The 13,921-nt window shown below is 40.5% G+C and overlaps 1 protein-coding gene across 2 annotated transcripts in view; it reads left to right on the forward strand.

The window, feature by feature from the left end:
* PRKCA (protein kinase C alpha) overlaps window positions 1-13,921 on the forward strand; it is a 140,837-nt gene that overhangs the window by 68,779 nt on the left and 58,137 nt on the right. The gene's annotated exons all lie outside the window — the stretch shown is intronic.

A 13,921-nucleotide genomic window follows, 5' to 3' on the forward strand; every position in this document is an offset into this window, starting at 1 on the left:
AATAACAATGTAAAAAAGAAGAGTAGGAAAAAAATGCTTGAAGTGGATTTCTCCAATATTCTCAACCTAGTGCAAAATCATCTGAGTATAGTCAGTTTTAAAAAGTCTGTTAATGCTGTTCTGACTTAAAAGATGATAACTTAAAGGTGAAGTCTGTCAATAAAGGGAGAAAACTAATAGGTAGTAGTCGAAAAACAAAGGAAAAAAATGAATTATGTCCTTGCTAATGATACTCCCTAATTAGATCTCCCTAATGGATGGGTAGAATAATCTATTTAATTGTAACTATAGTTTGTGATAGATTACTGTGCCTTATTGCATTATGTCTCTGTAATGAAAGAACCAGCATTACTTTCGTAATAAATAAATTTTTCTCAGAATGTATTTTTCAATTTTCCCAGTTTACTTATCGTGCATATACCAACTTGTGAAGTTTTTCCTTATTCTTCCTGGGACTGATCTTTCGATCCTTTGGTAGAAAGAGATATTGCCCCAGTTTCTCCATTATGCAGCAAAGGTTTTGGCCTTGTGTATTTTCAAGTCTGTGCTTCTATTTAATGATTTCTCCTTGACTGGCATGCCTTATGTTGAGATGTTCTTTATCTACAGCCTAATTAAACTAAATCATATATCATCTGTGTCTAGTTCAATTAAACTGAATTAGACAGATTGACCTCCTTAGTACTCTTCAAAGCACGTTATTAATCTGTACAGTCCCTTCAAGATATAGCTTGCTACCTCCTGAGACAGCACTTGCTGGCTGCTTGAAAAAAGTTAGGGAAAAAAATGCCAGCATTTGTGGAAATGAAATAAAAATGTCCATCTTTCCATTTAAAATAAAATTTCAATCTGAAGAAAATGGTAGAACCCCTGGGAAGATCCCTCAGGTGGAAAGGAGCAACCCGACCGTGGCACGAGCAGTGGTGGACACACTTCTTTAGTGAGCATTTCTACTCAGCTTTTACTCTTTTAGGTCTTTGCTTTGGGGTTTTCCTGGTTTGTTTTTTTTTTTCCTAAGTAGTGTTAATGTTCTTGTTCCACAGCTGTGCTTTCCCTTCCTCCCTTTCCTCGGGGCTCCCCCAGAGTTTCTGCCCCGACCCTTCTCCCATCCCTGGGTGTCACTTTGGTGACACTTTGGTCAAATTGATTTACCCAATTTAAAGGTGATGGACATCATCTTCTCTGCTGCTGCTGTTTTTCTGGTGCTCAGAAGTTTGTCCTCAGAGCTCTTTGGGCAGGTGGGGGGTCTCTTGTGTCAGGTGTGAGAGGACCATCTGCCTGCAAACAATAAGCAAGGGTGCTCTCCCTACGGACAGGATTTTTTTCTTGGCCAGCAGGTGTGTTGCAGATGTATCATGACTTGCAAATGCTCCATCCTTAATGCTTAAAATGATGTGAAAAATCTGGAAGTATTTAAGTATTTCCCAGGTAACTTTCCTAATGACAGTTCACAGGGTTGAATTGTTCCATTACATCTGGGCTTTAGGTGGTGTCTTAAGTTTTAGACCTCTTGGAGACATTTCTGGGCATCTCTTCTTGATTAGACAGGAGAAGATAAAACCAGTGAAGCCTGGGGACTGCTGACAGGTTTGGAAGTCATGACCTGCCTTCTTTGGCATTGACAGTGAGATGTAAGAGTTCTTTTCTTCTCTGTCTAAGTTGAACTAGGATTTTTGATTCTTCTGCCGTGATTAAAAGGATTTCCCTTGACTGGGCATGGATATTTTCCTGAAGTCCACTTCAGTGTTTGTTTGCTCTCTTTAATTAGGTTTTGAACACAATCATTTCACCTTACCCTCCTGAGCCCCAGTTCTCATCTCATCCTGAATGACAGATCAGGAACTCATTTTTAATACAAACCCACTATTTTTCCCTTCTCTGTGCCTGCAGATGGTGTTTCATTTCTTGCTGGAAGTGCTCTCTGCAGAAGATGCTGCCAAAGTGTCTTCATTAACTGGCTGGCAGAAGTTTTGAGCAGTTGACCACCTTTCCTTCAGATGATAAAACCATTTTGTCTGGCAAATCTTTTAGATTTTTCAGTGGCCTTCAGAGTCCCTTTTCGTCTCTCCTTGGAAGAGTGAGAACTGCAACGTGCTACAGGTCTTGTCAGCAGGAAAGAATTTCCTGAGATTCTGATAATAATATTCATAGTTCATGCAGGAGAGTGAGGTAAAAGTAGAAAAGTAGAAAAGAGGAAAACTTAATTCCATTATAAATACATAAGATGAAAATTGACTAAAACTTGATGTTACTGTGCGCAAATTGAGTTTGAATTCATTAAGAACTTAGAAACAATCAAGTCAGTGATGAAACATTAGCAAATGCAAAAGCAACCTTTTAATATTAGCCCGGGTTTTGTTGAGCTTGCACTCAAATGAGTCCTGCCTTGGCCTACAGTGACCTGGAGATAATTCCCAATCTCCTGACCTCAAATCCATCCTACAACCCCCCATTGCAGAGTTCTCTGTAGCTCTCTTTGCCCTCACAGAGCACTGTGAAAATAAAAGGTCTTTGCTTCTCATCTTCAGGAAATGGTTACGTGCATAACATTTTCCATTTGGAGATTGGGAGGGCAAGTTTTCTAATCAAGAAGAAACTCAATCCCTTCCTTTACAAGGGCTCCATTTGGGTTATTAAAGTGAGATTTTTCAGGCATTTATTTTAAGGCCGTGTGAGAAGATTGTAGCTCTGAAAGATATCGAATATTTAAAATGAGTGTTCTAAGAACTCCTGAATTCTCAAGGGACAGATTAATAGCTTCAAGCTAAAATATTTCAAAATTAAAAAAAAAAAAAGTTATATTCCAATGAGTTTCTTGCCTCCTTAAAATAACTCAGCTGTGAAACTGGAAGTATGTGGTACTAAGTGTTCTTTGTTCAGAGTTTAAAAATAATTCAAAACCCCAGGGATCTGGGAGCAGATGTCTGCTTCAGGAATCATAAAGTCCCAACAAAGGGAGGGTCTCATTGTCAGCACACCGATTCCAGATTCGTGTGGCACCTGTTTATTGACAGAAAAGTTCCTTCTTCCTCTGGTTAAAGCTTAGTTTTCAGGGATCAGGGGTTTGGTGGTGGTTTTTATAACGTGTTCACTGCTCCAGCAGACGGGTCATGGAACGGTTTGGGTTGGAAAGGACAGGCTTTGCTGGGGTGGGAGTGGAGGTTCTCCCACGGGAGCAGAGGAGATGTCCCCTGCCTGGGGTGATGGATCCAGGGAACATTGGTTTGCTGGCTGAGGATGTGTTGGATTTGCTGTTGGCTTGGTGGGCGCTGAGGATGCTCATTGCCTCATGTGATGTTGGTCTTCGGGAGCTTGATCCAAGCCCACATTCCCTGGATGTGTTGTCTATACCCTGTAGCACAATGTAAAGAGCTTAATAACCCTCCTTCTGTGCCCCTTGTCGGGACATCTCCGATTTTCTGCCTAATTTTCCTGTCTCTTACTTCTGTTCTTTGTTCCTCTGCCATATTTTCCCCCAAACAATCCCATCGCATTCGGTGTCTCCAGGCAGATCTGCCCCTCTTTGAACTGAGGAGTTCCCTTTCCAATCAGTGCTGCCATTTGATCCTGCAGTTTCCAAAACAAATTACCATTTTCTTGGATTGACTCCTTATTCTAAACTCTCCATTTCATGATGCTCTGGGGATGGGGGGTGAACTGGTAATATTTGAACACAAATACGTGGTTTATCAAGGTTTATAGAAAGCTTTAGGGTAAGGATTTCTGTTTCTTTTTCATTAGCACCAGACTAATTAATACTTCCCTGTAGTGTTTTTCATCCACAGCTTTTGTCATTGTTCATTTTTTAACCTGCAGTTTATGTAAAGTCAGTTATAATTGTATACATTATTCCCTGGAGAGGAGGTTTTTCAACGTGTAATCTTAGTTTAGAAGCATTCAGCATTGACATTTTGGGCATTATTTCAGTCTGTGTGTTCAACATTTCTTTATTTAACAGAGAAAACTTTGATTTAAAGAAGTATTTACCTGATTCACAGTTTCCCTGATTAGACAGACGTGAGAATGTTATTCTGTTGGGTTTAATATCGTTTCTTAGTACAGACATGAGGCAGGCTGAAAATAAACTATTACTTAATTGTGTTAAATTAAAGATATATAATTTTTGGGAGGGGAAAAAAAAAAACCTGTTTTTTAAACTCTTCCTAATTTAGGCCTTCAAATGTGTTCCTGTTAAAAAAAGTCCCACAAGGTTACACATTTTAGGAGACACTGGAGCATACCTGTGCTGCTGAGTGAGTGTTGGGGTTGAACCTCCTGCTCTCTGCCAGATTGAAAACGTATAAATGTTCAGGTCAATAAGAAGGTTGAACTGCATCTGGAGCAGAAGTCATACCTTAATAGTATATATATTGACAGAGCAGCTGGTAGTTAAAGGAAAAATGATTGGCTTAAGTCCCATGTGCAGTTTTAAATCTGTGCTTTATTCACCTCTGTCCCCGTCCATAGATCAGGAGCACAGACAGTGAGATCCAGCTGAAACCCTGCCTGGAGATGGAGTAACCACGTCAAATGTAATATGAAAAAACAATGCACAGCTCTGGGACTTTAAGTTAATATTTCTCCATCAGAAGAACTGCTTGAATTTTACTTATGGAGAGCTTGGGAATTGTTCTTTTGGCAGGGATTTGGTTGGATGAGATTTCAGGTATTTTTTTCTTGTATATAATGCAGTGTCCTACAAAAAGTAATAAGGAGAGAGGAGAAAATCTGGCTTGTGATATCTGTATTTAGTCTGTGAAATAAGTGGCTCAGTGGTGGTAGTTGCACAGATAAATGTCATATTTAATCCAACCTGTTGTAATTCTTTTTCTCTTAGTCATAGACAGGTCCTGGTTCACTGATAGGGGACAGTTCCACAATGTAAAAATCTCTGGACAATAGTTCAGTGCCCTCCAAATGAAATTGTTTTGTTATGGATTAAAAAAAAAAAAGAAGGTGGGAGACCTTTATTTTGGGCTTTTTTGATTTATTTTTGAGCTTCTAGAACAGTGATTAATTGCAAAATCTTCCAGAAAAACCCCTGGGTGTGCCAGTGTAGGTTCTGCCCTGGGAATGTGACGTGGCCTGTCAAAAAGCAGGTTTGCTGTGACCTTTGAGACTGCCCAGATGACTCTGGGAAAGGTTTCCACTGTGTCTGGCACTGACTAATAAGTTAACTGGGTTGTGCTGAACTCCCTTGTGCTGCTTCCTGTAGGACAAATTATTTTGCTACATGACAGGCTCAAAATCTACTCTTATTTCAAAAGAACTTTTGGATAAAAATGAAATTCCTGTGGCAATAAAACATGCCTAAATGCTTTAATAGATTTTTTACCAACAGATCATATAAAACAGGGATGAGAATGTGCCCGTATAAGGAAAATGCTGCAGTGGTTTCAGGTGCTGCCACATTATAAATAATAACCATAAATAATAATGCTGTATTTATACTTCAGGTACTTAAACTTTCATTAATGTCTGATAGGAGCTTTCCCCTGAATGTTGCATTCCTGTTGCAGAGTAGCCTTATTTGTTTTGCCTGACATCAAATATGTAAGAAATGACAACAGTAGAACAAGACCATGCTCTGTCACACTTAAAGGGGCCGTGGGAGTTGAATGGAATGAGACTTGATAAATTAATGATGCAAAGTGCTGAAGGAAAATATAGAGAAGTGATGAATGTTAGTAGAGAGGTGCCAATCTCTGATCCTGTGATTGACGAGCCAGGCACACGGATAATGGCAGGAACTGTGGGCAAGTGAATGAATTTAAAACAATTGGGTGAATTTGGGGCTAAAAGTATCGGTGGCTCCCAGAGACACATTTGGTTTGACCACTTTTAAAAACACGTTTAGGAAAGATAATATTATTTTCTAAATATTTAGCACGTCATGTAAAAACAAAAACATTTGTTTTTACATTGTAACCTCTGTGTTATATTTTACTGCAAGTTTAATTTGACTTTTCTAACTTATTGTGAAACTAAATTTTTGTTTGAACTCAGACTGATGTTGCTTCCGGGTTTCAATTCATTGTTTCTTAAATAACGTATTTTTACAGATTTCTGTGCCAGGTTCAGTGAGTCACAGTCAGCTCTGGGGTTTCCTGTGGTTTGGAATTCTGTCACCTTGCTCCCAGTAACCCAGGGCAGGTTGTTTAATGCTAAATGAGACCCTGCTGCAATGCTGTGTCCACTGGGGGAGAGTCTTAAGGCACAGCAATAAAGGAATGGGCAAAAGTGCAGGAAAAGTCTTCCTGGCTTGGGAGTTGAATTGGATTTTGCTTTGATTGCCTGTCAGAATAAGCCCTTGTTGCAGTGGATCAGAGCCTTTTGCCTCGTCCCCAGGGCACAGGGGGGTTGGTGCTGCTCCCAGTGACAGCAGGAACGATGAAAGGCACCGTGGGGGTTGTTGGTGGTGTTCCTGGCACCAGATAAATTAGAAGGAACTTTTCCTTTCATGGACCTGATCTCCTCTGAGACTTGTGTTTCTATCATTTTCTTGGAACGAAGGGATGTTCCACATTCCCAGGTAACTCCTTTGAATCAGATCTCCAAAGTGTGGCCCTTCCTTTCCCAACAGCTGATTTGCAGGAAGTGGTTAAACAGTTCATCCTGAGCAGCTCCAGCACTGCAGTGCAGGCAGAGCAAGTGTCATTCATGAGGCAGGATCTGTGTTTATAAAACACTGATTTGTGCCTGAGGGCTGAACTGAGCTTTGCCCTTCTATAGGTTCTGCCCCACATTATTTATTTGTCTGGAATTAATCCGAAGGGTGGGAGGTGCAAAGTCAGCGACCAGTTTTGGCTTCAAAAATGGTCAAATTCCTGCAGCACTTGCAAGGGCTGAGTCTGCTGGAGCAGACAAGTGCTTTGTCATCGTCCCTGTGACTGTTTCAAGGCGTTAGAGCTGGTCATAAATCCCATAAAGGGCAAGGTAGGGAGTTCCAGCTAAAATCTAACTGGCATTAGCACTCAGGTGTGATCTTGACTGAACAGAAATGTGCAGACTATAGGAAAGAGGTTAAGATGTTCACTGTAGCAAGGGGGAAAAATAAGATATTTTATTTTTGTAATTTTTTAAAATTTTTTCTGTTGTTACAACCCCTCCATGACTTTGATGGACTTGCCATGGATCTGATCAGGATTGTGGCAGTCACAGGAGGCTCAGTCCTACATCTTGGCATGTTCTGTCCTCTCCACTTCCCAAAGGAATGATTTACCACATGCCTGTCTTATCAAGAGATACTCAATGTTAGTCTTGGATCAGAGGGACTACAGGACATTTTGCACCATAACTGTAGCTCTGTTGTGCAAGGCATGCAATCCATGGGATAATAGGAAGAAAAATGCTCTGCCTGCTTGATGCAGGACATGGTTATTTTTTTTTTAACAGATAAAGCCTTCAGTGCAAACCTGAAATTCATCCCTTAACGTATTTTTTATCAAAAGCCAAAGGCCCAGTGAGGAACAATGCAGGAAATGTATTTTTTCCTCAGTATGAAATTCTCAATATCAGCTGTAACAGAAGGATTTATGTGAGCATTAAGCCACGTCATGCTAATTGCATTATGTTGCCATCTAATAACTCAGATTATGTACATTGTAAAAGTATTATCTGGGACCGTTTGTTTTCTTTGAAATGTGAAAGTTCATCTGGAGGGCATGTGTTATTGTTTCCTTGGGTTTGTTTCATTTAATGATGAGGAGACCTTTTCTGTGATGAAGTGAGTCTTCTTAAGGACTCTTGAAGACACAATGAAATTTCTGGCTGCCAATTCATAGATGTTTGCTCTGCATTTCAGTTTTTCCATGTTGTGCACACGGGGTAGTCAATTATAGAGGGATTTTTCTCCCGGGTTTTTATATTTAGATTTACCTTCAACTGAAGAAATACCTTGCTTTATTCCAGTTTCTTCCTGGTAGGCTGTGAATGTCCAAAATGTTGCCGGGGTGGCCACCACAGAAGGAAAGATGGACATCTGAGTGACAGCAGGAATGTTCATGTGACCCCATCACCAGTTCTAGCAAAACTGCTTTGCAAAGATTGGGTTTTTTCCGTCCTTTGCTCCTCATGTCAGTCTTCTACATGTTTGTCACGTCAGATTTTTTTTTTCAGCAAGATTAATATTGTGCAACTCCATTTGTACCTGGGATTAATTTTAATAATTGTTTCGGATGCAGCCTTACAAAGGCTTAGCAGGCCGTGCTAAAAAAAACCTCTGTTAATCTGTATATTGGGATTAGAGAGGAAGAGCAGTTTCTTTTCTTCTTCTTTTAAAAAATTACATCACTTGCAGATGAGGAAAAATGCACTTATTCTGCTGCTATACATGCAAGCAATTTTCCAGAATGCTGCTCTGTAATCCTGATGAACATTGCTCTGTAATACCTTTTAGGAATACAACAGAAGGTCTTTCCAGTTTTTTCTTTCCTCCATGGAAATATCAGCCTGCAGAGCTCCCAGCTAAAGACTGACTCTAAGAGGTACATGATACAATGAGCAGACAAGTGCCCATCCTGACTTGCCTCATGTTGGCAAATTAATTACAGCTGTAATTACAGATGTCATTGCAGGGACTCTCAGGACGTGTTTAGTGACTGAATCTGAAATAAAAAAAAACTCAAAAACCAGGATAGAGCCAAAATGGCACAACTTTTCCCCTTTGTTAAGAAAATGTAAAAAAGAAAAAAAAAAAAAGCTACTTATTTTTTACTCTTTTTATTACATTTAAAGCTTTTTATTTCTTTTTTCACTCTTTTTTTGCCTGTTGCTCTTGCATATACATTTTCCATGTAAAATAGAACTGGCAGCACTCAGGAGGATGAACTTTGTCAGTGATGGATGGCATGCACAGCAGCATTTAGGACACCATTTATTTCCACTGGCTGGGACCTCTCATGCCAGAGAGGAGGAAGAGGAATGTGCCCTGAAGGGTCTTCCTTGACCTGTAAACTCAAGAACTGTTCCAATCAGAGTTGCTGGAAATGTTGGCCTTGGTTCATGTTCCCAATTCCAAGTATTTGTAGAGGTTCATGGTGCCCTGGTGTAGGTGTTCAGTGCTGAGGTTTGTTCTCACCCACAAGTGATTCTTGAGAAATAAAAAGTCAGAGTCTAAACTCGCCTTCCCTTTGTTGGAAGCACTCTGCCAGCAAAGGGCTTCTGTGCAGGCATCCTTCCAAAGCCACAGCCTTCAGTGGAATCTGGGAAGCTCCTCTGCCATCAACAGCCTCGAGAAAAACACTCTCATTAAAGAAGGAGATGGAAAAAGGCTTATTACTGGAACTTCTGTCTGTGGGTTGGTCTCGAGGCTGGAGGAGGATGTTGCACTGTCACTAAATGGTTCGGTGAAGCCTTTCTGTATTTCCTTTTTCCTCCTTTGAACAGTGCACAGTTAATTGCCAGACATTAAATATTCATCGATTTTATTATTCATTGCTAAATGCTGTGAGGACCTTTCCTGATGCTGTGAAGCAGCTGAGGCTCCTTCAGCCTCCGGAGCAACACAGCAACGGCAGCCGGGAGGAAATCCTTCTTCCAGGGCTTCCAGCCCTGGTGTGATTACAACAGTCCTTATTGCGTTCACATTTTTGATTAGAAAACCTCAAAAGGGTCACATTCTGCCCAAGGGACAGCAGATTTGTGTCAGTTCTTATTTTTAATCTGAGTGTGCTCTCAGCTGTGGGAGCAGCGAAACGCTTTTCTGCCTGATAGTAGCATCGGGTTTGGGGTTTAAAACACAAACAGAGCTGCCAAAAGCTGGCAAATCAGGAGGCTCTGCTAAAAGCCTGTCATTCTCTCAGAGGTTTACTGGGTGCTGTTAACTTTTTCTTCAAGTTTCTGTATTGTTTTCTGAGTTTTTAACCAGCTAATAAATAGCAACTGCTACAACGCCATGGAAAAATGTTATGGACTAGACAGCTTGTCTGGGATCTCTGCCATTGTAAGGTCAGGACTCGAGCACAAAACCTAATGTCAGAGCATCTTGCACATCCCCTCTTAGATGCCTATTTACTCAGAGGAATAGGGCTAGTGACTTTTTCCAGAGAGAAGATACTGAATTTGCTGTAGAAAAGATACCAAATGTCCTATAAATACTAACAAGTCTGATGCCTGTATTCCTTGGTCTGCAAAATCTAATGTGCTTGAGTTACTTTTCTGAAGAAGGGTTATTTAGACATATGGAAAAAACATCTGTTCAATGCAGAAATAAATAGTGTTTCAGTGGTTATACAATGTAAAAGATCATTCAAGGACTCTGTGCCTGAGTATCCTCCATGGTGGGATCCTGGCTATGATTTATTGAGAGCAGCGTTTTTCACACCGAGGTGTGGATTTGGAGATAAATATATTTGAAGGAAATCCTGCAGTCATTTATATCATTCATATGTGCAATCATTCCATGGGATTTTTTGTCTCTGGAGAGCAAACTTCTGCCTGTTTTGTGGCATATCTGCCTGGTTTATAGGTTGGAATGTTGGTACTTCTGAAATGACAGAACTGAGATGAAGAACAGAAATGAGACAGTCGGTTTAAATTATGCATATTTTACCCTCCTTCCTGCCTTTTTCTCGGTGCTTAACCAATGTATAAAATATCAGGCAATAATGAATTATTCAGTGAGTAACTTTAAAGGCAATTTGCTTGGGTGTTGCAAATTCTTGTCTGTCTCTAATAAAGTTTGTCAAATGGGGAGCAGCAGGACAGCCCACAGGTTCTTGTGCGAGGGAGTGGCTGAGCTGTGAAATTCTGACTGATTTTGAAGAAAAAATTCCTCAGAGTTTTCAAAAATCGGTGATTTTCTGCTCAGTTCAGCACAGTTTTGCCGTTATACCAGAATAAACAAATGAGTCATTTTGTAATGGACGGGAAAATTTTTAAATGCATTTGTTAACTTGGATGTGATTTACAGGTATCAGTGCAAGATTCCAGTGAGTGTGTCCAAAAACACAAGGATGTACGTGTCAGTTTTTACTTGAACTAAAGGTAAAGGAGAGAAGCAGAGCTCTGGGGTGTGTATCATAGGATATTCCACGATTCTATGTAATTCCTTGGGACAGACCAACCTCTCCTTGGATTTCCTTTTCGCTGTGCAGGGAACACCCTCCCGCAGGGCTCGGCTTCCTCAAACAAATCTGTACAGTAGTTAGTGGGGTTGGCTGCAGATTTTGAACCATATGCTGCTGTATATATGGATATTGCACGTTCCTGTTTGGTAGCAATACATCCAGACATAGAAGTGTCTTTCCTGGGAAGTGTGCTGGAGCGTGCAGCTGCTGCTGTGGGAGGTGGGGAGAAGAGAAGGTGCTGCCTAAATAGGTGCAGAAGGCTTTAGTGAGAACAAGTAAGGTGTGCCTTTATAAATTGGTGGGTTCCTCACCATTTTAGAGGGGAAAACGGAGGTGTGGGAAATGTAAACCAGTTATTATTCAGGGCCTTGCATATTGAATTAGCTCAGAGGAAGAGCAGCAGCTCAGCAAACTGCCTCCCTTCTCCGCACTCGTAGCGCCGCTGCTCCTTCGCTCGGGGATTTTTTTGGCAAATCAACTCACGGTTCTGTGCTCAAATCTATCACTTCATACATTGTCAAGACCTTTGTTCAAACCACCTTAGACAGAACTAACTGAGGGCAGGTTTGGCTCTACAAATAAGAGCTTGAGTTCGTTGGGTTTTGGCTTCTGTCAGCACTCAGCAAGTTTGGGGTCACAAAGAGGCTTTTTGAAGCCTTGAAGTGCCAACAGTGAACTCGACTTTGGGCTGTAATTGCTTCTGAAAGGGTGTCTGGAGCCATTCCCGCTTCCCCCTTATTCTTGGATAAATATGTACCACTTCCCTGTATGAACAGTGCTCAAATGACAGCAGATGTTGGATTGCTTGACCTGATACCTCTGCCCTCAGGGTCGCTGCTCTTACAGGGAAATGGGGCATTTCAGGTGAAGTTGCTTTTCAGCCTTTCTCATTCCATTTTCCCTTTCAGTGACTGAAAGAAAGGATATTATGAGCTCCAGCTGAGGATAATGGGGGGAAAAATAAGTAATATCATGTCTAGCATGAACAAGTCGGCCAGTAATGAAATATTTTGAAATATTTAAGAACTGATGAGGAGGTATTGTACAGAAATATATTTAAATATTTAGGAACTGATAAGGAATTATTGTTATGTTAATGTAAAATAATTCTCTTGCAACCTGCTGTCACACAGTGACAACAGACAACATTACCTGTTGGTGTTAAATCCTATATTACATTAATGATGCACTGCACCCACCCACATTGCAGCTCCTTTGGGAAGCACAGAAACTACAATGTAACTGGAATCCTGAACAATTCACCATATTGTACCTCTCAATATCAATACTCTCCTTTACAGCAGGAATTTGTTAAAATTACTTTTTCCAGCTGATCTGTTTAAACTATATATTTTAATAGGCATTCAAGGTGTAAAGGATGCTCTGTGTCAAAAAGTACATCTTCAACAAATTAATTAACAAATGACAAAATACTAAAACTAATAAATTAGGGTTTTTAAGCAAGCCATATGCAGTTGTGTCTCTCTTTTTCTAGTACTCCTTTTGAATCCAGATCCCTGGACTTTGTCTTTATTGAAATGATTTCCACATGGTAATGTGATGTTAAGTTGTGTCTGAAACAAAATCTTTCTCCATTTCTCCTGCTCGTGAATGATTTTCTAACAGGATCTTTTGTTTATGCACTTTGGGTAATTATCCTGCAGTTTCTTCATTAAAAAAGAATGAAGAAAAAACAGCCAGTAAACACCAAGTCCCTTCCGAATTTATCTGTCTTTCTAGTAATTAGGAAATTACAAATCCCTGGGAGTACAGTCATGCAGATCTTCTTTCTCCCTTTGCCAACTCAATCAGTTCTATTCTATACAAGAAGAACAGGAACAAAAGGCAGCAATCAAAAGCAGTTTATTCAATGACCACCTGTTTCTTTTAATTAAAAATAATAATTTACTGTGAATTCCAGGAGGGGACTGAAAAATTGACCTTTGAATCATTTTTGAACCGTGTTCAAGTTGTCCTCTTTCTATACAAGTGTAGAGAAGAAACAGTTGATTGAAATTTGTTAGTTTTAATTAAATACAATTTTTTTTCTGTTTGTGAACCTCTTAACTCTTTTCAGAGCAATAAGGAATAGAAATGGTCTTAGTAACAGCAACGGGAAAAGAGATTTTTGTTGTTATTTTTAGCTGGGTTGTCACTTGTTATCATGAAAGGCTTTTCTTCTACCGCACTTCAGAGTCAGTCTTCAATTCTGAATGTCATTCCTACCCCTGAACCCGGGCAGGAATGGGTTGTATTTTGACCTTGCTGTAGTGCAGCTGCTTCCAGAGGTGCTGCTGCAGGTCTGCCAGGAGCACAGCAGTGTTTGCACAGCAGTGTGTGCAGGAGCTCGGGGCTCCTTCCCTCCCTTATCTCTGAAATCCGGCATGGATTAGAGCCCATCTCTTCTCTCCTCCCTTGCATCCTTGTTGGACAGCCTAAAAGACTAACGTACATAGGTTTTATTACCTGTATTTTCCTTAGTCTTCATTTTCTTATCCCACCACTCCCTTACACTGCTGTTGTGGAGTTGAATAAACTCCACTTCTGCTCTGAACACCTACCACTGTGTTAGGGTTTCCCATCCTGCAGATGTCAGTGCATTGAATGAATGAATGAATGAATTCTTTGTCCAAATTATTCCTTTGAGTCATTCCAAACAAAAACTGACACTCCAAATCCTGCCTGGAGGTAGGGTTCCTGGAAAGAGTCCGTGTGTGATTTCGCATCCTGGTCATGTCATTCCTCTCCTCCTCCACTGCAGGAAGGAGCTCTTAGGAGCCATATCTCAACCTGTAGGAGATGTTTTTTGGGTGCTTGGCAGGTAGATTTGGAGCTCCATGGAATCTTGCTGG

This window comes from Pipra filicauda, unplaced genomic scaffold (assembly GCF_003945595.2).
Source record: "Pipra filicauda isolate LSUMZ 115617 unplaced genomic scaffold, ASM394559v2 scaffold80_size11013439_pilon, whole genome shotgun sequence".
Lineage (NCBI taxonomy): Eukaryota > Metazoa > Chordata > Aves > Passeriformes > Pipridae > Pipra > Pipra filicauda.